The 25,685-nt window shown below is 39.2% G+C and overlaps 1 protein-coding gene across 3 annotated transcripts in view; it reads right to left on the bottom strand.

Moving 5' to 3' along the window:
* HECW2 (HECT, C2 and WW domain containing E3 ubiquitin protein ligase 2) overlaps positions 1 to 25,685 on the bottom strand; it is a 180,066-nt gene that overhangs the window by 122,527 nt on the left and 31,854 nt on the right. The window contains exon 1 of one of the 3 annotated variants that reach the window (XM_032114227.1): positions 8,852 to 8,872. The exons of the other annotated variants lie outside the window; for them this stretch is intronic. The gene's annotated coding sequence lies outside the window, so the exon portion shown is untranslated. Of the gene's footprint in view, positions 1 to 8,851; positions 8,873 to 25,685 lie in introns of those variants that run through there. 3 annotated transcript variants of the gene reach the window in all.

Consider the following 25,685-nt stretch of genomic DNA (forward strand, 5'->3'; position numbering starts at 1 on the left):
AAAATAGCACCATACAAACATTTCCAAGTCTAATAACTTGTTTTAAAGAATGAAGATTGCAATCTTATGTCCTGCTTCAGATTTTCCTCCAAAATATGTTTTAGGTCAGAGCTTCGTGCTTGAACACTATGACAGAACTCTTAAAGCTGCAGCAATGCTTTACTATTTTTTTTAAAAACAATGAAATAATGTTAAGGAAACACTTTAGCTGGATAATTCAAGAAACAGAGCACTTCATCATTTCAGTAAAAAGAAGTCAGATTGGTAAGTAGTTACTGTGCTCTGGATAAATTCTCTTCCACAACTGTGTGAGTCAGATTACTTAATTTATACCAACAGGTTATTAAGAGAAGATGCCTGCATTTGTTAAGGTGCAGCAAGACATCAGTAGGACACTTAGATATATTCTATGCCATATAAATTCCCTCTCTCCTTAAAGCTAAACCACTGCAGGGCAATCACTGAAGTGGGCAGAGGTGAGGAGCTCCGAGGAAACACAGCCTATGCCAGGGAACAGCCTCAGAGCCAGAGACACACACTAAATTTCAACTAGAAAGGAAGAGGAAAACAGACTGAAAAACCTTCCCCTATTTAACAATTTGTTGATTTACAGTTTACAATCCGTAACCACACTCAAGAGAAGAGAAAACCAGTTAAGAGTCCTAAGGAGCACCACTTTGACGACAAAGGTACTCCTGGGGCAACTGGCACACGCCACTATTGCCTCCAAGTGTATCCCAGAGCACACTTGGCTGAGTCTGGTCTGTGCTCTCGAGATGAGAAAATTGTTTGTGCTAGAGCCCAGACCACTGAGGAGTTAGAGATACCAAAGCTATCACCAGCCGTGCCTCCTCTCCTTGTGAGTACACATTACAATTCATTATTTAGTTCAGCGAGCACATGCTGTAATTTTCTCTCCTTGCAGGATTATTGCTGCATTTGCTGCCTTCCTCGGTTTCTGCAGTAAATGAAGCAGAAATCCTTCAGAATCTAAATGAACAATTAATGAAAAGACAACAATACAAAGTGGACTATATAAAGATGAGGCTTATTATGAATTAATACTTTTACAATTAAATATGCATGAGTTTTTAATAAGTAGAGCTAAAAATAGAGACACATATCACAGGATTTCTCCAGGCTGTACAATTTTCATTCATCTTCATCCTGCAAAGAAATGGACCACTGCTGAAAGGATTCTCACTGCACATTTTTACATTGCTATCACTGGCCCTAATTCATCAATCCACAAAAAACCCCAGCCCTCTGTGATCCTGGCATAAAGGATTCTGAAGACCTCCACCGTCTGCCACAAGCCTTGAAGCAATGTGCAGCTAAGTCTGCTCACCCATCTCCCAACAGGCACAGGTCTCTCAGCAGCCCAGCCCCCATCTGCAATTTGTGTGTTTAGAAAGAATCCATTCGTAAGAGGACTCCTACATCGGATAGCGAACAGAGCAGATGTCCCCACTAGACTTACCAAAAAACCCTGAAGTAACTACTTAAATCTTTATCTTTTCATCTTAATATTTCATTTTTAAGAATAAATGTATTCTCCACATTCTTTGGCTCCCCACCAAGAAAGGAAATCTAAAATTAAACCAAATGCATCAAATTTTCTGATTGGATTTTAACATTCATTTTTAACATCAAGTCACGTTACAGATACAATTGAACAAAGGATTTTAATAAAGACTGCACTAGTTCTGGCTGAGGGTGCACACATTCAGGAACACACCACAATTCTATATAAATCCACCCCAGGGCGTAGGTGCTACAGCCCCAGGAAACGGAAGAAGATTGAAATTAGTGTTTATAAATACAGCCAAGAAATCCCAGCACACATACCACCAAATACATAAACAGAAGTTCAGACAATCTCATCTGGAGGCCTAAATTTCCTACACTTATTTATGTTAGGGAATTTTTTTTTTAGACATTTTGTATTGTGCATTCATGTTTTTAAAGTGACCTTGGTGTATTTAAACCAAAGGACTTTCTTTGATTGAGTAAGGAGTTGCTAATGCTGTGTGACAAAAGGAAACAAAGAAATCATAGCACACTGCATCCTACTACCATCTTAAATTACTCTGAAATCTGTATTTTAGAATTAATTGTTCGATTTTGAATGTAATGTATTTCTCAATGTGCAACTATAAAATGTAATTTAATCCACATCAGATGTATTCCTAATTAAAAAGCAAAACCAAACCACATTACAGCAGGTGCAACTTTCAGCTTTTTATGGATGAAGTTCTAAATCACATAGCTATTACCATTTTAATCTTTTTTTCAAGGGGAACAGTAAAACAGGTGCAATAAGATGATAGTGATTTTCAGTGAAATCTCCTTGGCTTGCTCTTTAAGAAGACAATTCAGGATTTGAGCTTTGCACAGATATACAGCTACTTAAAACTTACAATTCAGAGTAAAATTCACATGATTTCCTGGAAACCCAGAATATTATAAATAAAGCATATTTCTTCCCCCCTTCTCCAGATTCAGCCTAGTAAACACTCAAGATTTATCTTTGCTTTTCTTATGACGCATTATACTCATAATGATCAGAAACATCAGTTTTTTCAGATTTTTCAGAAAACAGTCATTTACCACAGAACAAAAAAGAAAAAGAAATTGACATATTTTGTTACTTTTGGTTCCTTACTATTCACAAATGTATTTTGGGCTTCAAACACACTGTCCTCCCTCCCCTACCATCCAGGATCCAGTTGCTCAATATTGCCTGTGCAAATCTCCTAGCTTATTGTCCAAAAACAGTACAAAATCCTTTGTAGGTAAAACAAAAAAAGAAAAGACGGAAAATAGCAACATACAATTTGATCAAAACCCAACAACATAAACAAGAAAAAAAATGAAGAAAATGGGGGGAAAAAGTAAAAAATAAACTATACTGGCTGTTTTTTTCCTTATTAATGGAAATGTCCCTGCATTGTCCTGCATTTGGAAGTTGACTTCACAGGGTGACCTTTCCAAAAAACAAGATGCAATGCAGTTTTCTGGTTAGATAATGTCACTGTCTCTGTGTCAGCCCTTCACTTGTGCCAAATTACCACTGCCAACCTCTGTTGTAGGTTATTACTAAGCAGAATTAAAGAGAAATCACTCAAAACAAATACCCACATACTGACTGGACTTGATAGTTTGCCAAAATTACAATGTCATTATTTGAAAAGGTATGATTGAAGTCTCCTATCAACACTGCTGATTAGCTGGTGGATTTCTATGTAGTTTGAGACTGCTTTGATTTTTTTAAATTGTTTGCCTAATAAATCATATGACCATATGGTTATAGACAAATTACTGTTTATTACCACTAAATTGTTTTATCCCTGTGATGCAAGTACAGTGCCTGAGTAAGAAAAAATGTCAGGTTTAGGCAACCACCCTTTATCAGGTTCCAGAACAGCACTTTTAAGCTGTTTTTCCTGAACTGCAGCAGCAGCCCAATCGAGCAGAGGATGTTGCTGTACTTCACTAACAATCCTACACCTCCACCACGCTGTAATGCAAACACAGACCTCAGATTAACAAACAAATCTTACAGCTGCCAACACCAAAAACTTGTGGTGCATGCTGGAACTGCAAAAGAATACCAGTTTTTAGAGAAAGCAGTGGTAGAACAGAAAAACACATTTTAAAATAATGCTGCACTCAGAAGCTGAACCCTTCAGAAAAATCAAACACCATAAGAAGCAGCACTTAGCTACTCTTGCTAATTGGTCACAACCAATGTCTGGGTGACAACACAGGTCTGCTGTTGAAGTGCAGTAGTAGTTTCATAGACACTGAGAAAGCACATCACTCATTCTTTCCAAAGGCTTCACTGGAATACCCCCAATAACATCAGTGAAACCAACTACAGTTGGAAAGCAGCAACTGCTGAAAATGGCTCAGCAAGTCTCTAATACTAATGTAACATAGACTGTATTAGTTAACTTCAAACTAATCTCCATCCTTGACATGGCAAAATTTTTTAATCCAAGTGTTGTAATGCTGAGCCACTAGTTTGCCATCTTCCACTAGTACTGACTGTAGGAAACAAAGCAGAATATTCTTGAAGTCCTTAATACAAATACAATTACTTTAACTCCATTTCCCCTTGATCAGAGGAACACATATACCAGTGCTGCTGACATCCTATCAGATGCTGCATCTTGTCTAAAACAAAAAAAGAGCTTCAATTATAGAACATGCTATTGTCAAACTTACTTCCTAGTATTTCTTATAAGTAAAGAAAAAAATTGCTTTACAGCTGTATCCAACCTAACAGAGAGGTAAAAGTGATTCCCACTGCAGCTGACCAGAAGTCGTGACCAACTCTGAGCAGATACACATGACATATGCTCACACCAACAGCTTTTCATGAAAATAACTTCTTAAACCTATTACTTTGCTTCTTGGCATTTTCTAGATCATTACCACCAAAAGTGCTGGGTTATCAACCCCCATCTGTACTGCAATGGATTGGCAGTATAAATTTGGATCATCACTGTAACGGTGTGTCTTCCTTAATACTTTACTTCAGAACTACAGCTCCTGAAGGAAATGGTAATAGAAGACCAAGCAAAGGTACACCTAGAGTGGTAGAGCACGCTTGTGGCATTTAAGGGTTAAGATATGCCAACTGATACTTCTGGCGCAAGAGAAAAACCCTAGGAAAACACTCCAAACTTCAATGCAAACTGGCAAATACTTATTTTAGAATAATGACAAAGGACTGGCACACACAACAATAAGCAGTTTCAAAACTGAAGGGTTGCACAATCGCACAAGATGAAATATTAAAATTTGCTTTGCTATGAGCTTTAGTGATGTTGCAAACCTCTCAGGTCCTGAACTATATCCAGGAGCAGCCAGAAGCTGCATGTGCCTGGATATGTTAAGATGGGATGTACTCAGTCTGGAATTGTCTTCATCTCTCCCAGAGCACTGGCCATCAAGGCAGGGGGAAGCTGGTGCTCATCTGCTGGAGTTCAGCTCTGACCATCGGGTGCAGGGAGCAGCAGCTACACAAACGCAAATCGATGGGCTGTTGAAAAGTGTTAATAGCACACTTGGTGCTTTGGACAGACTGCTCTGCAGGGGGAGAGATGTGGTAATTAAAAGATCAGAAAATACTGCCACAGATCCATCGGGGAACTTCCATGAGAGTCAGAAAATTGAACAGTTCCCACGTCATGCCACCAGCCTTTCCGAGCTCATCAGATCCTGCAATTCTTACACTTCACTCTTCTAGGAGTCCCACTTCTTCTCTTGTGTGCACAGAGAATGCAGGTTGTCTCCAGGCCCCAGTGGCTGAAGGACTCTGGGGTTTTATGCCCTAACCACATCCTTGGAAAAGAGTATGCCATGGGCACCACATCTGAACCAGCATCCAACTATGATGGATACACTAAGAAATGTATGATGGGGCTCATTGTTGGTTTGTTTGTGTTTATTTTTTTATTAGGCAAGCCTACTGGAAATTTAAGCCACCAGGACAGTACCTTCTGCTACCTACAGGCTACTGGGAGGATTTAATCACGAATGCATGATGTAACAGGCACTGAAATTCCTGGAGATTACAGAATGCTGCAGAGGGTGTCACACGGTGTCACACACCCAGGCAACAGAAATAAAGTGATTTAAGCATATGAGACCAGAAACATAACTAGTGAAAAATACATGACTCCTTAATGCTAAAAAGTATAATTTTGGATATTGTCTATATTTAGTGAGCAATAACCAAACATGTCCAAATATAGCATGAGCTTTTATAGCTGTCTTAACAATCTACATACAGAAAGAGGAAACTTTTCTGTGCTAAGGCACAAATATGTCTTCCAGTTATATTTGGTGGAGCACACAGTAAAATGCAATTTAGCATTATCCAGAAACAGTGTGGCCAGTGAAACATCATTCCTAAAGTTCCAACTGCAGCCAGAGGATATTTCCCCCAAGCATTTAGTGGCTCAACTCAAGCACACACACAAACATCTGCTGACCAGGTAAAGGCAAGTTCATCACCTACTGAAGTTAACAGGACCCTCTCTGACACACTGGACTGCTTGGGATCAGCAGCAGATTGGAAGGCTTATTCAGCACCAGGGTAAAGCCTAAAATGCAATGTAACTGAGGTCTTTCAAATAAAAGACCATTCTCATGACAAAAAGCTCTAAAAAAATTGAGATCTCGCTTTGTTTTAGACACCAAACGAAACAAGCTCAGAAATACATTTCATGTAGCAAATATGATTTTACCCACTTCAAATTTTCAATGTGAAGATGTCATTTCTTATAAGCACCACTAAGTCTCACCTCATAGCACATGAGAGCCATAGCTAAGGTGGTTATTTCTTCTTACCTAGAATTCATAATGATTCCATTATTAATCCACAGTTGGAGTTCAGTTATGACTAAACTCTTCCATTATTAATAGACTGACAGTGGAATATTCAGCTTAACACAATCAACTCTCTCATGGGCATTAAACAGTTGCTCTGTGGGTGTTTTTGGAGCTTTTTTGGGGCGTTGGTTCTTTGGGGTTTTTTTTTGTGGTTTGGTTGGTTGGTGGGATTTTTTTAAGCATTATGATTTCCAATTAGTCAAAACCACAGTGTAGACACTCTGCATTTCATAACATGCCATTCTTTTTGCTAAAGATGAAGCTAGAAGTAGGTGAGATACTGGAAATACAAGATCTATTTTACATCTAACATCAACCTCACATAATCACAGTTGTGTTTTAGTTCACACAGGGCAGGATTTACTAGGGAGTAGGAAAGGCAGAGTGAAGAGGCATGAACTGGTCAGAGGAATCTGAATACACACAATAAAATTTCCTAAATGAGGAGAATTCCAGGACTAAATCTCTGATCCTAATGTTATTCTGTGAAATCAGTAGGAAAAACACAGAAATAACTGTTACTTTAAAGCATATTGTTCATTACTTCTAGATTTGGGGCTCTTCCTCCTCCATTTGCTTCAAGGTTCCTTATCAGAATTTGTCACCATCATCTTAACCATCCCTGAAACACCTTTTGAAGTATGATACGCTAAGAAAATGGTTTAAACCTTCCTGACACATTCAACTGAGAATTTCTATATAAAGCTCTCCTCAATTCTCCTTCGCAGTATCACTGACACCTTCTCAAGTTGATACCTAAGAGATGTTAGCACTGTATTGCCATGAACTATGTGAGTATTTTAAATTACTTTCAAAATATTTATGAAAAAAGACTGAAGAATATTGTCAGAATTCATACTGTTGATCTTGTTTCCAATTACTTATTTTTAATACATACCACCAGGAACTAGGATTTGAAAAACCAAATGACAAAACATTACGAACAAGCTACACTGCCAGGAACAGTTTTCCAGAGCCTGTTTTAGTTGAGAGAAAAACTGTCACCCCTCAATAAACAGAGGATTTTATTAGCATGTTGTTTGTTAATTCATACAATTTGTGGGTAACCAATGAATTAAACTGATAGAACTACCTTGAAATGCATAATTAGCGATTTAGAGAAGCAGAGAACTCCTAATGATTTACTCAATCCAGTACATTTACAAAAGTAGACTTTGAAATTAAAAATTAATAAGCTATTAATAGGATGAAACAGCTTGTGACTCATTGTCTAACAAAGGAAACATGTCAGGGAACAAAAAAAAGGAAAAAAATCACCAGACTCCGAGTATGACTTTTTAAAGCTATATGCACAAGCAACTTATTTCAGTTATTAAACACAACAAGGTGACATGTTCTCCAAAACAAGAGAGAACAAAATAAACAAAAAGAAGCAAATATGCCAACCTGGAAAACATGACCAACATGTTTTGTTTACCATGGCCCGCATGGTAAGAACCAGCTGTGTCAGAAGATAAGTCATGTCCTAAAAATCAAAGGAAAAAGGGAGAAGCCCTCTTGCACATCATAACTAAAGAGATCTCTTCATTAAAACTTTTCCTTTATGCTTTTTACTACCCCTTTTTCTGTTTCCCTGAAGTTTTTATCCTCAGAAATCTTAGTGGATTTCACTTGATCTAATCCCACATCTGCAAACCAGAAACATAACAGAAGAAAATGAGCGTGTTTTGATTGTAAAGGTGTAGTTTGCAAAAAACCACAAATTTTGCCGCCTGCCCGTACTGTCACCATTCTCTTTTGACTCATGGAAAATATTAGTCTGTGCCCTGCAGGATGTGGAAGCATAATAGTTTGAAACTAAGCATTTGATTAGAGAGACTGAAGTTTATTTCAGCAATGACTCACTAAGATAACAACAATGCCAAAGTTCTTTTTAAATTAAATACTTAAACTGGACTGCTCTCAAATATTGTGGTGTTTTTGATAAAACCCCATTTATTTATCAGGAGAAACCTGCTCTTTTTACAACAGTTTTCTCACCAAACAATAATCTTTCTTGTCCTTCTTCTGAGGAAAGCTTAAACTTAAGGGGCAGACAGTCCAGCTTCCTTTGGTCAAGGACCTGGTATTACCCTGACCACATGAGTATTTTGCCCAAACTCTTGATCTCACACTGCATTTATGAATTTTAGAGTTTACAGCTACAGACACTAAACACACTCACAATCTGGCATGCTTTCAGCATTCTTTTTATTTCCTTCTTCTCCTAAAGATAACAGTCTCAACTCTCTTTATTCACTTTTTAGGAACATCATTTTTCCATGCCTCCAATTACCAAAATTTATTGCAGTGATCAAGTGCGTGTTCCAAAGGCCCTTTGATGCAGTGCAAAGGGAATATGTAAGTTTGAGGCCAATCACTCAAACCTTCCAGCCCCCAAAAGAGATCATCTGAACACAGTGAAGTAAGTAAAAGGAAGACTTACTTTATCATAGGTCAGTCTCTTATATATATGATCTCCTCCCATACAAAGAAAAGTATCCCATCTTCTGTCTCGAAAAGAATTCTCTCTCAGAAAATTATTTGTGATGTTTCTGATAAACCAGTACAGTGCCAGCAAAGTCGGCCAAAAATAATGGAAGACTAGTCCAAATTGCCTAATTTGGAAAGACTGCCAAACTCCCCACAGTAAGTGGCTAACATTCTCTACTTTTGTGTCAAAGTATTTATCAGGTTTTCCCCAACAATAGCTGCACTGATTTATTAATGCAGTAGTTAATATCTGAAGTGCACTGTATTGCCTCATACGCAATGTCTTTCATTGTCACCGGATCCATATTTTTGGAGTAACACAAATAAAAAAGGGCAGTACAATACATGCCAAAAAACAAACACTATGGGGAGTATCAGCCATCTCTGACTCTCCCAGCCAGCCTGTCTTTGCTTTCCTCTTCTCCACTCTCTGGCAGATTTTCTGTCACCACAGACGTGGGATGGAGAACCCTTCTCAGCACTGCTCTCTTGCTGGCGACTGAATCACGGACCCAGACCGGCAGGGAATCGGAATCGTTTATTCAAAGGAGTGAGTTGGTTTTATACACTTTTCCAAGGCACAGTATTTCCTTATATGGCGTGACCTATCCCGTGTTGCCACATCAGCAACACTTTCTCAGTGTCCTTCTATGGGGTGGTCACTCTCTGTTCACCCGTCTGTCAGCTCCCGGCGGGCTCCTCTCCATAGGGGTCTGCCCTGTGACACCTCCTCCCCCCAGGGTCCGGTGGAGACAAGCCACTCTGTGTGCCGCCATGTGCTCCTTTGTGCTGCCATGTGCCTCTGCAGGCAGGATTTACAGCTCACAACTCAGTTCTCTCTTATAATTCCCCATGCTCTCTCAGGGCCCTGGCACAGCTTTCAGCCAACTCCCCAGAAGAGGGCTGAGCACCCTTCTGCTTTCCTTTACCCCTCCATCAAAGCCACCCCCTGCCACCCATCTGAGAAAGGGACCCAAGGACCCGCAGAGGACCTCAGTGCTGCTGCCTCACAGCTGATCCCTGCTTTCAGGGACTGCTCTGCTCTTCCACACCTGAACTCTTAACAGAGGCTTACAGTCCAACTAAACATGCCAAAGGGCAAATTAAAATAACATTTCGCTACCAAGGTGAAACAGCTTTAAATAGCAGAACTTTTTTAAATGAAACTTCACATCCCCATGCTGTGGATACAATATTGCTGCTAGCGAGAATTTTCTTGCTTCTTTCTGAGCCCGTGGGATACTTTTCTCTCTCACGAAGAGATTAGCAGAAATTCTATAAACTATGAACACCTGCAACCTTGTAGAACTATGTTTATGGTACAGTAGAAAAATATTTTGACAATGGATGTTTAGGATTCTAGCCAATCCACCCAGGGGGTGGCTGATCCTTTGTCCAATTAGACTATGAAGAAAAAAGTCTAGAAAAGAGTTTGTAAAATAATTAAATAAACCAATCTTGCTGCACAATTCCTGCCTGCTGGATCTCTCTCCTCTCCTCCCTATGGCTGCAGGATACAGTAATACCATGCTATAATTTTTTAAGTTTGTACCTTTTCTTCACATTACAGCCTGCCTCTGCCACATTCATTCGTTACCATCATTCTGAGCTTCTTCAGCACATTTCTGTGGTTCTCCCAGTCCAGCCTGCTAACAAAACCCAACTTGGTCGGCAATTAGATTTAACATCAAACTTAAAATCAGAAACCAAAACCAGCAAACAAACAAAAAACCTTAACGCAACTCTGTTGTGACAACTCTGTATGCAGCTGTGTGACAACCCTTCAGAAAGTCTGAAATCATTTTTATTAGTGAAATCACTGTAACACCTTATTTAATTTTTAAAAATCAGAAAATTATGCAGACACAGTATTCTCAAGGAGTAAATTAATTGATTTGACCTCAGATAAACTGCTACTTAGAAAGAAAAAAATTTTTATTACCTTCTCAAAATACTCATTGTGAATTGCCACAAAATGTGTCACAAAATACTGATATATTGTAGCTGTGATTTAAGAAGACTCCTTTCTAGTTTTGGTAAATGCATAATGTAATGAACTCACCCACTATAATCTAAGAGAACAAATGAACGTAATCAAGAAAAAAATCAACAGTAATTTAGTTTTATCCTGCATCAAGGCATCTCTGGGTGGTAGGAGAGAAGCACTATATACAGCAGTCATTTTGCTCTTATCTCAAGTGTTGGGCTTTTCTTTTGTCTTAGTCCTTTCCTCAGTAATGAATCTAACTTTATGGAAGAATTAGTTTCCTAAATGTATTTGAAGAGGGCAGGAGAAAGAGGAAGGCATTAAAACACTAACAATTCCTTAATTCATCACAGATTGGAATTGGAAATCAGAACTTCCATCACATGTTTTCAACAGGGTTGATCTTTTCTTGAGGTCAACTACAGTATCACCCGTTATTGGGTCAGTACATACTTGTATTGCTTTTGAACAGAACACAAACATAGTATGGTAACACCTTCATTAGTCATTTTTTGATAAACATTTTAGAATAAGGATTACAGTACCTTATTTACTGTGTACCATGTTGCTTGCATCTCTATGTATTATTGCAATGGCAAGCTGTCTGAAAACCTACCTTCAAAGAGCTAAAATCAATTACTGTCTTTTTTTACATCACTGTACAGCTAAGACCAAAATGTTGCACAGGCTATCAAATCTAGAACAAAACACCATTTCCACAGTTCAATAAAAGCTGTTTATGCTCACACTAGCCAGTTAAGTCATGCTGGATTGCAATGGATGTATGGTCTCTTTAACTGGAATGAATTCCACATAGAAATGTTTCTCAGGTCATACTAAGACACTGAAATAATACCAAATACACAAGAAAATTTGTATTCACAACAGGTTAGTAGAATACACGATAAAATGAAGTGGCATTATGCATTTTTTAAAAAACTTATACAAACTTCCAGCATAAGGATATAAGTTGTGAGCAGTAAACCAACCAACAAATAAAAGATTGAAGCTGCTTTCACAAAGCCACAGATTTCAGGAGGTTTCAGACAGGACATGGCATGGATAGTAAATCCCAAGGGTGTTTAAACTCCATAAAAAGATATATCCACATTTCCCTCCAAGAAGCTTTCCTCATGAGATGTTTTGCTAATTCCTTTCAGAGCCCACTACTTCACTGTATGAGCCCTCACTTCTCCCTCCTTCTGTGCCCTGCACCCTGGGGCTGCCAGAGGCTTTTTCCCTTCCCCCAGCCTGGGCTGCTGAACTGCGCGGCACCAGAGCATTCAGGAGAGAATGCTTGGCTCCAGCATCCTTCACTCTCTCCTCGTCATACTCACACTTCTACAAGGTATTTCCTGAGCACAGGAAAAACAACAGCGTGACACTGAAGCTGTTTTGAGCACGGCTATGCAATGCAATGAGCAAAAAGCCACCCTTACTCAACGCTGCCCTTAACTTGCACTGCTTTTGCTGCTGTGGAGAGCAAATCATTCATAAGCTCAGCATTAGGGAACTGGCAATGAATTATTAGCTACAGTGTGCTCTGATACATCATAACAATGTGAGTGTAACTGTTATGAAAATATTCATGTATTTTCTATTTAAATATTAAACATTGATTCAATAGTCCTAAAAAACTTAGCCCCTGTAACCAAGGCAATGGGAGCTGCCATGCAGCTCCATTCTACTGTGTCTGGATTTGGGATTTTCAGTTGCTGTTGTAAAATGGAAAGCGTGTGTGTATACACATACACATATTCATACAGACACATATACAAATGGAAATTACCAGGGCTGAAGTTGTAATTTTTTATTTTTTTAATATCAAACCCAAAAGCTCAACTAAATAAAAAATTAAGATGTTCTCTATTTCCAATAGAGCCCTTCCTCTTACAAAGTTCATCTACCAACATTACATGGATCCATGTTTACTAACGTACTTATGATGTTTAATTATACAGTCCTTATGCAGCACTTAGAAAAAAACTCATGGCATGTGTTCAAATTGAGTTGGACACAGGTACAGACTCCTAGATATTATGTATATATATATATTAAACTCACTAGTGCCAGGATGAAGCAAGAAGCTTGTAACAGCCAATTTGTTAGAATTAAGCTTCCAAAAATATTTAATAGTGCTCAGGAGAATTGTTCATATAACTTTATGTCATTTATCCCAAGCTTTAGATTCCTAAATACAATTGTGGAGAACAAATCGTTTCTCCCTTTTGAAGAGGGATTTGCCTTCACACTAAATTACCAGTACACTCATCAAATTTGATATATCATTTCTATTTTTTTCTAGGATTAAATGGAAAACCATTTTCAGTGAGTGACATACATAAATACTTTTGATAGCTGCTACTTAACTCTTCTAATGTTATTTTTCAGGAAGTTTTACTGGTGTAGTGGAAATGATAATAAAACTCTCGTTATCACTCTTCATTTCTGTAGAACTCACTTCAGCTTTTACCACATGCTAAAAATTATTTTGAGGATGACCTCCATGCGAAGACATTGCAATATCTATCTGATGTATTTATGAAGCCTGCAATACTGTAATATTCCAGAGATACTTAAAGATTAAACATGTACTATCAGTGAGTCATTGCAGAATCTGCATTCACTGGTATTTATAACAATGGCAATGCCATGGAACAATGGAAACAGATGGACAGATCATCATTATGGAAGAAAATAGATCCTCACAATTACAGACATCCCTTGTAGATGTATTGTTGGAGAAAAATATGATACAGTAAAACAGTAATATGTTTCCATGCAAGGAAAAAAATATGCTGGAATGAGAGTTGTCTAAATAAAATGTTCCAATTCAAAAAGTGAAACTGAAGAACCCTGCTGACAAGAGAGACAAACTGATAACAACAGTACAGGCTAATACTACTGCAATATAGTAACAATCCTTTATGTCCATAGTACTATTTTATTTAATATGCTACATTTTATAACTCATCCCCTTCATTTTCTGTAGTATTTTCTCTTTGTGCATCTTTTACTGTTACTTTACTAAGTCCTCTAAGGACATGAAACACTATTACTATGATTCTGATTGTTTTCCTTCATATATTAAAAATACAAACCTACAAAGAAAAAATATTACATTCACCAACATCACATATATCAATCCACTAAGATTCATAATTTAAAATTAGATATATATCACTTGTGTGATATTCACAATTACTAATAAATTACCAATGGAGAAAACTGGAACCTTTAAGAGTGATAAGTAGATTAAGTATGTATAACATGCAGTAACTTCCCATTCACCTTGAAAAATATTATCATATATATTAATTTGTAAGAACACTTCTTAACTACATTTTAAGAGTATACCTGAGGCTGGCAGAAACCAAGATTAGCTTAACTGATTTTTCAAGGAGCTGTGCCAGTTACTACATGATAGCACCTGGTACGTCACCTTTAGCTCTGTGAAAATGACCTTTTTGTAGTGCCTGGATCCACCATAGTTTACTGCATGTCAGAATTCATAACTAGAACTGCTCAGCATGAAGTCCACAAACAATGGGGGTCACAAAGAAGCTGTCAGGTTTTGTTTGAGAAATGACCCCTGCTCTTCATTCACATTCTTTCTACAATATACCTGCACTCTCAAACCACTGACACAGAAACCTCACTTGTGACATCCTAAACTGTTCAGACTAGAAGGGACAAAAAATGCAGATAATACACATTATACACTACACAAGTGGATGATACGTTTTCAGCATTGGTTAAATTCATCAATCTTTCAGAAGTGCAGAGGGGTTTTGGCTTTTTAGTAGCATAATCTTTTTACTTTTCCGTGATTGCAAAGGTAAACTTACTTCTTTACATGGAACTGTCGTGGTGGACTTTGCTCTTTGCATGTCTCAAGCTTCACTTGCTGTCGCTGTGTTAAAAATGCAGGAAAGAATCCAAGCCTCAAGTTTCAATTTCTATTCTGACGTCAAAGCTATGCCAAAATTTCATAGAATATGCTGGATTGGAAGAGACCCATCCAGATCATCGAGTCCAACTCCTGGCCCTGCCCAGCACCATCACCAAGAATCCCACCATGTACCTAAGAGTGTTGTCCAAATGCTGAACCCAGCCAGGCTTAGGGCTGTGACCAGTGACCACTTCCCTGGAAGAATTTGCTGTCCTACACCCATCCTGCAAGTGGCACAAACATTACAGAAGTGTGGGGTTTCACACAAGCCTCACTTAGCCTAGACCCACAAAAACCATGGAAAAGATCCCTTACTTTGACATTCCTTATGATAAAAGAGGTATGACGGCAGCCATCTGGGCAGTGGGAGCGAACTCTAAGAAAAAAATATAGTAGGAATTTTTAAATTTAGAAAAACCCAACCATGTTCTCCAGCAGATAGGAGTGAAAACCTGGATGCCCTGGATGTTTTGGATGCTTGGGTAGGAACAGTCTGCACTACAAAAAAAAAATCTCTTATCAAATAAAATCATTATTGACTGGACATCCTTAAGCATTATCTTTGAGAAGCTTCCTACTTGGGATTTCTTCATGTAAGACTACACTTGATCTAGACTGGCCTATCCAACTTTAATGGACTTGGGAAAAAAAATACCCTCTTGCTCAGGGACTGTTCATATGTTAAAGTATTAAGAAATATCCCCAAGCAGGAATTGAACAAGGTGCTCTATTCTCTACTCACTAGACAGAGTGAGAAACAATTCCTGCCATGAAGAATATAAACAAAAAAGAATGAAACAGCTAAATGAATATCAAAATAAAAACAATCTGGCAGGTGAACAGCACAGCAAAATCTCAAAATAATGTCCAATTTGCTAGAGCCTGCATTTTAGAAATCTGGGCTCTCTACAAGGCAATGGAAACTTAGTTATATTGATCCAGGGTAGGACTTGCCGTCTTTTCTCCACAGCTCTGCCAGAGCAGAGCCCTATGTGTGCCTGAAGACTGGCTCTATCCTGCTCTCACCTGACAGTTAAAGACGCAGATGAAAGGCCAGCTTAGCACTGTGGAAACTTTACCACTGTTCCAGGCCTTTTTAAACCTTGAGCTGTTCAGCAGCTCCCCTAGTGTTCAGAAAGCTTACATAAGGCCAAGAGCATCTTAGCTGAAAAACAATGCTTGTTTTCATAAAAACCCTAGAAGTTATCACTTGTAGAATCCATTAATATCTTCTTTCTCCCTCCTGCCTTCTACCGTTCTGTTTCTCCAGACTTAGGACCTATCCTCTTATTTTCTTGTCTTTTCTCCGTTTAAAAAAATATTATTATACATGAGAGCCTGAAATACTGTTTCCTTATTTAATACATCAGCCATGCAATACTAAATGCCAGTTGTGCAGCCTAGTTTTACATAGAAGTGGATGTGTGAAGATTCACAAATAAAGCCACCCCGGAGACAGAAGTGCTAGGCTAGTCAGAGATATTACAAAACCTAGCTTCTGTTGCCTATTTTAAATTTTATTTGTGGAAAGCTTATTTTTCTGCATCCTTAACAGAATCACAGGACAATCCAGGTTAAGAATGACTTGAGGAAGTAATTCTTGAGGTTAGGCAGGATGAAACTCGCTCCCAAGAAGGATGCAGGCATACATTTTAAAATGTTTAATTCTGTAGCTTCATCTTTGTTTAAGGATTAACAATAACTCTTAAAAGCTTATCCAGTATTAGAGGAATACAATCTTACACCAAGAAGCACTCATGCTACTATAAGCACTATACAAACAGTACTCCACAAAAGAAACACCTCATACTAGCAAACAAGGAAACTGGGCTTATTTATGGTGAACCTGCCCCATGCACTGCAGCAGGGCAGGATCTGTGTGGCACAGTGAAGGGTTTACACCAGCAGTGAAAGAATAAAAGTATGCACAGACTTCCATTAAAAGGATGAGTGGACTTAAAATTTCACTGCTTGGAACAGAGAACAAAACTTCAATGGGAAATGATTCAGGAATCATCCACATATAGGAAGAAAATTAGATTGGTCAGTGGGTGGCCAAATTATGATGTATATCACTAAACCTAAAATTTGGACTGGAAAGAAAGTAGAAAGTGGTAGACAAAATCAATCAGAAAATCTGAATTCAGATAGAGTATTCTCAGCTCCATAAACAAGTATAAAGACAAGCTGAGAGAGCTGGGGCTCTTCACTCTGGAGAAGGCTCTGGGGAAACCTTCCAGTCCCTAAAGGGGGCCCGCAAGAGAGCTGGAGAGGGACTTTTCACAGGGCTGTGTAGTGACCAGACAAGGGCAGTGGCCTTAAGCCAAAGCAGGACAGATTTAGCTTAGCTACATTGAAGAAATTCCTTACTGGGAGGGTGGTGCAGCACTGGAACAAGTTGCCCAGGGAGGCTGTGAATTCCATTCCTGGATGTATTTACAGCCAGGTAGGAGCAGCTCTGAGCAACCTGGTCTAGTGGCCAATGGCAACGGGGTCCCTTTTAAGGTCCCTTCTAATCCAAACCATTCTATGATTTTAAATCCTTTCCTCAGGACAAAGGGTATTGTTCTAGGTCAAGCTCTAACTCACTTTATGTTGTATAGGCTCTGAAGTGGCACTTGCAAGGCTACCATTATCCATTAGCCTCAACAAATGCTGAAGTAAAAAAACTGAGAAATCAGAGCCATGCCACAATTTCAGACATCTACAAATCAAAACCCAACATCAAATAAAAATTAACATAACATGCAGTGAGAGTTAATATAGACTTTCATTCAATGATGGGAAGCACACAGAATATCGAGAGATCCTGACAGAAACAATTATCTGGTATCTAAGTGATAAAGAAGCAGAGCTCATCTTTTCTGATGGATTAGAAGCCACATCACTGGCAGCAGCAAAAGCCAAACCCAACACAAGAACATCTTGGATTGATTCACTGTCTGATCTTGTTACTGTGAAACTCTCATGAATTTACTACAGACTGCAATCAGGAGCATACAGTTAAATGTACCTACAAAAAAAAACCAAAAAAAACAAAAAAACCCCACACACAAAAAAAGAAACAACACACAGATTTTTTTTTTTCTGCAGTTTTCAGGCCCAAAAAGACCTATATTTAGTTAAGCTGTGTCAAAAATCATTAATCCCAGATTCAGAATCTCCATTAGGAACAACTGTGCAGAAAAACCAGTTTTAGTGGGAGTTTTAAAAGAGAGGGGTCACCTTCCCTGATTTCAATACAAGTGTATTTTCTCACACAGAAGTTCAAAGTTCATCATGGTTTTAGTTTATCTTTACAATTACACTGAATATATTCATTAGTCTGTTATCTCCCAATTTACTAATTTCAAGAATAAATTAAGTCAACTGCCAAATCCTGCAGCATACCCTTTTTATCAGACTAATGAATTATCCAAAAATGAATTATTCTGTCAAATCTTAGACACTGGTCCTGAATTTCTCCAAACAAGAAAAGAAACCTGACAAACTAGGATGATTCCAGAAGAAAGGAAAGGAAACTCTGACACAATGATTAAACAGTTCATTAACCAAAGTTACACTTTTTCTCTTAACCTTTAAAATCACTCAATTCTTAATCCAAGTTAAATGTTTCTAAAGCTTAACCCTGAGTTAAATCTCACATTTACCTGCATTTCATTGTAATGCTTATACAGTTTGATTCAGAATTCCTTCTAAACCAAAGCTTTAAGTTTATCTAATAACACACTCTCATAGTCTTTATTATATAATCTCCTATTTGCAATGTGTCTGTGGTATTACCATCAACCTGAAAGCCAATCTGCATTTCACTGAAAACAAAGCAGTAAGAGACAAAGGTGACTTTCTCTGAGATGAATTAGCTGTTACAGTACTTTGAAGCGCGTCCATTTTCCCTACTGATATACATGTAAAAAGGTAGAAAATTCACAAGACTTAGAAACACTGAAGACTCCCACTCAACAAAAAAAAGGCTTTCAGCTAACAAAGCTTCCTTGAGCTACATGTGCATCAAATTTCCTGATACCTTTGGGATTTCCTAAAAACATGGAGCCTCTTATTTTGTATAGTACGTACAAACACAGTACCAGAATAAAATACAAAGTTAATGCTATTAACAGTGTTTGCTTCTAGTGCTCTACTCCCCTGTCTGAGGCAAATACATCCATCCAACAGTTTGCCTCAACCCTGTGATGGGGGTTGATGTGGAGCAAGGGAGAAGCCTGGCAGTTCCCTGGCCTGTCTTCCCAACACACTCACCCTTCCACTCCCTAACAGCTCCACACCAAACATATGCATACTTAGGGACTTGAACTAAAATGAGTTTAGGGTATATTTAACTAATTAGCAAGTAACTCCTAATTTCAACAGTGCTGCTCTGCCATACTATTTACACCACAAAACCACACAGAAAAAAAACCAATAGAAAGGCTTTTTCCTCCTTCCAGTGTTGTGCAGCACATTTTTTGTTTTCTTAGGGTGACAGATGAAGACAAAACACCCGATATGAGTGAAGGCAGCATGAATTTATTTAAACACTCAGCATTGGTGAGGCTCAAATCCTTTGTTCAGTTCTGGGCCCCTCACTACAGAAGGGCATTGAGAGGCTGGAGCATGTCCCGAGAAGGGCATTGGAGCTGGTGAAGGGTCTGGAGCACAAATCCGATGAGGAGTGACTGAGGGAGTTTATCCTGGAGAAAAGGAGGCTGGGGGGGCCTTCCTGCTCTCTTCAACTGCCTGAAAAGAAGTTGTAGTCAGGTACCAGTCAGTCTCTTCTCCCAACTAACAAGGATTAGGACAAGAGGAAATGCCCTCAAGCTGCCCCAGGGGAGGTTTAGATTGGATATTAGGAAAAATTTCTTCACCAAAAGAGTTGTCAGACACTGACACCCTCTGCCCAGGGAAATGGTTGAGTCACCATCCCTGAGGGTATTTAGAAGATACGTGGAAGTGGTGCATAGGGACACGGCTTAGTGGTGGGCTTGGCAGTGCTGGGTTAATAGTTGCACTTAATAATTGTAAAGGTCTTTTCCAGCCTAAATAGCCCTATGATTCTACAGGGTAACAGTATCAAATGGTGTGCCATTAACCCCATATGCCAAGGAAAAACAGCTTGAGAGGCTGAGAGGCTTGTGTTATATGGACATCCTCACCAGTATCACCCCACAGTCAAAACCCAGCTTCTATTTAAAAAAAAAAAAAAAAAAATATCAAACTGATGAGATCCTAGTCAGGCATTTCATTTCCAAATGAGGAAACTTGGGCAGACTTTGTTTCCACTCATTCTTTAGCCTTTACTGGCTTGCTTCCAGGTATCATCAGCCGAATTGCATTTTTTTCAAATAAAAAAATGTTACGGCAGTGGGATCAGAGCTAATAATTACTGGAAAAAGCTAAAAGGACACTAAAGGAAAGCTAGTAGAAAGAAAAACAAGGAAAACAGAGGAATGCAGCAAATAAATTTTAAGATATGGCAAAAAGACAAATGACACCTGAAAACTGTACAAAGTCCATTCGGAGGTCCTGATCCTGAAAGGTGAATGACTGCCACAGAATTGGCTTCTAAGGACAGAATTTAATCCAGCCATTCTGCCTCTCTACATGACACAGGCTAGAGAATGCACCCATCACATACACAGCTCCTGGGGACATGAGATTCAGTATTACCTCATCCAACAAGGCTAGACAAAGTTTTGACCTGTACTCAGGAGGAGAATGCAGTATACCCAGTCTTCCTGACCAGGTAAGACACCTGAGATTCTTCCAGTACCAATGGAAGACCAAATCCTGTGTTTCCTCTCTGTCCCTTGGACTGGCATGTGTGCAGTGAAGTCTGTCCATACATCATTACTGGGTTACATGCCCTCCCCCAGCACTTCTGGGAAGGGTATTTTGCCAGAGAGCATGTGCACACCTCCTGATTCACTCTGAAGCTGAGCCAAAAAACACGAAACAGGCCTCAACTGCCCAAACTCTTCATACAACATATTTTCTGGCACAGCTGCAGAGCACACAGAGAGTGGGCTGCAGGCTGGATGAATGGTTCTGGTAGTAGCAACCTTCAATCACTATTTTTCTAGAGCTATTCTTAGTCCTTCCTCTGCTACCTTACAAATCCTTCAATTTAGAGGATTACAACACTACAGCTCTTTTTGTGCAAGCAGACTCTGTGCATCCATAATGCATGTAATGGAAATTTGCACAAAAATGGCCCCAAAATTAGAGCTTAAATCAACACTGGATACAGATGTATATGGGAAGTTGATACTGCTGGAGGTGAAAAAAGCATTTAAATATTTTTATACACTGGACAGTTCTTCTATTTTTCTTAACAGAACATGTGGATTAATATCCTAAGTACTAATTCCAAGAAGCAGCATTCCCAGTGTCTCATGCAAGCTGTAAGTTTGTATTAATACCTTCCTATTTTACGGTCTTTGCTTCAAAGGCAATCATGGAAAACTGCAATGCGGTGTTTGGTCAAGATCCACACTGGCACCACCATCATGCACACCAGGCACCGTTCCACATGGAGGACTTCAAGGGCTTGGGAAAGGACCTAAAGGTGGTCTTGTATTTTCTCAATGTTTCTGTCTCTGCAGTGGGACATGTTTCATAAATATCATCTTATTTGCTTCACATCGTATGCTCTTATCATCATACGCCATTTATTTTCCTCCCCTAGCTATTTTATCCATTTGTGAAATCTCAGGGAGTCCTGCCCATGTCAGCTAAATGAAGAGAAGACTGATGGGTCATTTGATTACCAGAAATAAGCACGCACTCTCTGAGAAGCAGATCTGGTAGCAAGACCTTTTCAAACTTGCTGATAGTAATGCAATAGGATCCAGCAGATAACAATTAAAGCTGCATCAATTCAACCTTGAAACAGTCTGCAATTTCCTAGCAGTAACTGCAGCTGAACCTGAAAGACAGAGGGCGAATCCTTGTCACATGATGTGTTCATAAAGAGAAGGCTTCAGTTTATCTCTGGAAGAACTTATATAAAGATGGTGAAGTGAGCAGCATTTCTTTCTGGAGTCTCCGTCTCTTGATCTACAAATGTGTTTCTTCACTTGTTCTTGTGAATCACGGGGTGAAGATGGTACCTTTTAATCCCTGTCCTGGGGTGAATGTATGATACTGTATTCTCTATCGTCTGTTCTATGCCCAGCCATGAATCCTGTGCTTCTCTGTGCCTTTAAAGCTAGCTAAGGGAGAGGGGGGAGCGCCGGTGGAATTCCTTCGGCGCTGTGTTCAAAACACAGATAAGCTCGCTGGCTTCTCCTGCCCGGCTGCTCCGCTCTGCAGCAGGGAAAAAAGTTACATTCTTTTTGTTTTTTAGCTAGTTTCTCGTTCATTAGCTAAAGTACGGAGCCCTGGGACTTTGGCTTCTTCCTCTTCTTCTTCTCTTCTTCTGGAACTGTTCAGAACACCAGAACTTCACTGGGAGGCCTTTCCACCGAGGCCCGGAGCGGCCCACACCGAACTCCAGCTCCGGACAGGAGAAAGCCACACCCACAAAGGACTCTGAAATCTGTTACAGTGGGGAAACTGCAACACGCATGTCAATCAACGAGGCCCGTGAAAAGAAATACATATGGACCAATTCTTGATAGATGTTTCAGAGATGTTTATTTCTCCAGCCGCATGGCCGGGGCTCTGCCGAGGAGCTGCTCAATCACGGGACCCGAGGGTCCTTCCCCGTGCAGGGGAACACAAAACAACCAGTGGGGAGCGAGGCTGACCAGGGGCAGGGAAATCCTGTGTCTGTCCCCTCAGGGCCCCTCTCCCAGGACTACATGGCAGGGGGAGGGCCCCAACAGGAATCTACCCACAGGTAGATTCTCTCCACAGCGAGAGGCTTTATTATTCAGCATTATTCTTTTTTTCTGTGCCTGCATGCACTCTGCTTGTTAAAATAAATAGGTTTTTTCCTTTTTCACTTTCCTCCGAGGAATTTCTTCTCGAACCTGGTGGGGGAGGGATGGCTGTAACCTGCCTTCTATCAGAGGACGTTCATTTTGCATATTCCTCCAAATTTGTCTCAAACCGGGACAATACCCAAACAATGTTTCTTAGACAAAAGTTCCCAGATGACCTGCAGAACATTTTAAACAAATATATAAATAAACAGGGATCCACTTGACTGATGATGTTCAGATCTAGTGTAGGAACAGATTATTTCATGCAGTTAGACTGTTAAATCTTTGGTTTGCATTTTGGCTTGTGTTTTGGCTAAAGAGTAGGGAGTGGAATAAAGGATTATTTTGCTTTTCTCTGCTACACGGATTGTCTGAGGATATCACCTCTAAGAAGAGCCAGGCCCTGAGCATTACTGACCATGCTTCTGCTTCTGGTTTCCAAGCACACAACCGTTCACTCTAATGCCCCTGTGCTCAGTATTGTACCTGCCTGACACCAAGCTGACACTGACTTAGTGACTTGCAGAATCTCAGGCTAAAGCCCCAGTAATCCTGTTAAACCCCAAACACTACAAAAATCACAAAAAAGAACATTCACCTGCATTTCACATAAGGCATATCACACAATGCCTGAGTCAATCAAAAATTGCACATCATAAATAAAGGTTAACCTGGACCAAATATTAGCATTTTAATACACAGGCATCTACAGCAATCAATAAGAAAATAACAAAAGCATCTTCTGAGAACAGACTTAAACTTATCTATGCTTGTTTTCAAAAGTAATTTCAAAGATGGGAAGCTCTAGTATTCATTTCACCCATACTCATATTTCTCCATTTCAAAAGGAAATTCTCTGTCTTTTCTTTTTGAATTTAAAACCTTTTCCCTAGGGGGAAAAAAATCCTCACAATAACCTGCTTTTAAAAGATAATCTAGGGATTCTGTTTTATAAAAATAGAGCTGATTTGCAAAAGAGGAAGGAGCCTGACTTAAATTTCTCAACATCTGCAACTGCAGCTCTCCCCCAGGCATCTGATTAAGCATCTATGGAAATTAAGTAGGCACTTCAGCATTCTGCCAAACTGGACTGAAAAGCATGCTTCAATACTTGCATGATTTGGGATTTCACCTTCAAAACAGTTCAGGTCTTAAATACACTCCATTATAAAACACGGATTTATTGCTTAGTGTTCAATTTTGGCCAACAATTCTTTGGCAACTTTTTTCAGGACAAGGACAACACCTCCTTTCCTTCTGACCTGAGTTTACATTTCCTTCTAACCTGAGTTACATATAACACACTCAATTTTCAGTCCCCCATTTCTACCACAGAAAGGTACCACCCTTCTACCTTTTGAAGGGTGATAAAACACACTTTCTAAACAATAATATTATGTAGAATCCCAGTCCTGCACTAAGCCTCTGCCTGCAAGGTCCATATGAAAATGAGGAAAGAAGTCTGAGGGAGTGCAAAATTAGGTGTGCAAGACCCTCTCAGTGTCTGACATGAAATTTAATTTTTGCTTTGCAGTTCCTCTCACATGTCTAAAGATCAATTATAACAGAAATATATTTTAAAACTTACATAAATTCCCTTATACAATTTCTTGTTCTGAAAACTATTATTAACGTAAATGCTTTATAAAATATTAAATACAAACATGCGTCTGATAGTACTTAATGTGTTCCCTGAAAAAAAAGATTACCACAATCATCCTGACTTGGAGCCAACGATATTACTTTAACTTGGGCTCTGCAGCAGATAATCCTGAGAAGTTAAAATAAGAAATGAACTTTTCAAAAACGAGTATGCTTTATACTGTGCACACTACAGAAGCAACACAAAAACATACATTACAACCACATTCTAGATGAACTCCAATGTTCTTTTCCATCCCCCTACTAAGACTAAATGCCTTGGAGACCAATTAGGTATTAAGGTCCAAATTTGCCTTGTTCAATCATAGCCAGTGACATGATCTTTGTTTCCCACCAAATTACTAGAAGCATCCTGTGAATGCTTGGTTTGTTTATAAGAAGAAACAAAGCAAGATTTCTTCAAAGAAGACAATTTGCAATACAAAAAATATTTTCACCCACATCTACAGCAAATTTTTGCATGTCACAGAAGTGCTGTAAAGTGAACAGTCTTCAGTAATATGCAAAACTGCAAAATTATCCCTACTTATCTTTCCTTCCAAGCACAGTAGCTACTTATTTTTTTTCTCAGTCAGTTAAATCCTCACTTCTTCCCCCCCCCCCCAGTTTTATCTCACAATATTTATTTTCCTTACTCTGAAAGCCCTCATAAAACAATTATAGTAAGTTATATAAAGTATTTTAAAGACCTCTTCTAAAGAATCCAGAAGCATTTTAACAAGCTTAGCATTTCGGTCCAAAAAGAACAACATTCATTGAATCACAACTGAGTGCATTTAATTGTCTAGAAAACGTTGTGGAAAAAAACTCAAGTGTACGTCTTAGTTCAAGTAAAACTCAGCACAATGCAAGTCTACCTGTACCTTAACCCTGCTGTAAGTGATGATGAGTCACTGTTCTCTGGAAGAGCAGCCAGAGCAACCTGCAACTTGTCAGTAGGCTGAAAGGTGATTAAGTTATCCAAAGCTTTCCTCTAGCAGGAAAAGTCTTCCCTTACCCAGAACTACTGCACGAAGGCATTGACATAAAACAGTATGTCCAAAGCCAAGTATCATTTCACCTCCATGCTGAAAGCAAAGCAAAGACAGAATAAAAGGTTCTCACCACAACAGCAAACACTTTGGGTTTGTTTTTAAAGGTAGCTTTGGGGAACCAGTAGTTACACTATTTCCAGTCAAATTCTGCCTCTTCCCACCCCCCGCCCCCAGGCTACCACCCCCCCCACCCCCGGCCCTGAGTCCTTTCTCTCACTTTTGCAATA

This window comes from Corvus moneduloides, chromosome 7 (assembly GCF_009650955.1).
Source record: "Corvus moneduloides isolate bCorMon1 chromosome 7, bCorMon1.pri, whole genome shotgun sequence".
Lineage (NCBI taxonomy): Eukaryota > Metazoa > Chordata > Aves > Passeriformes > Corvidae > Corvus > Corvus moneduloides.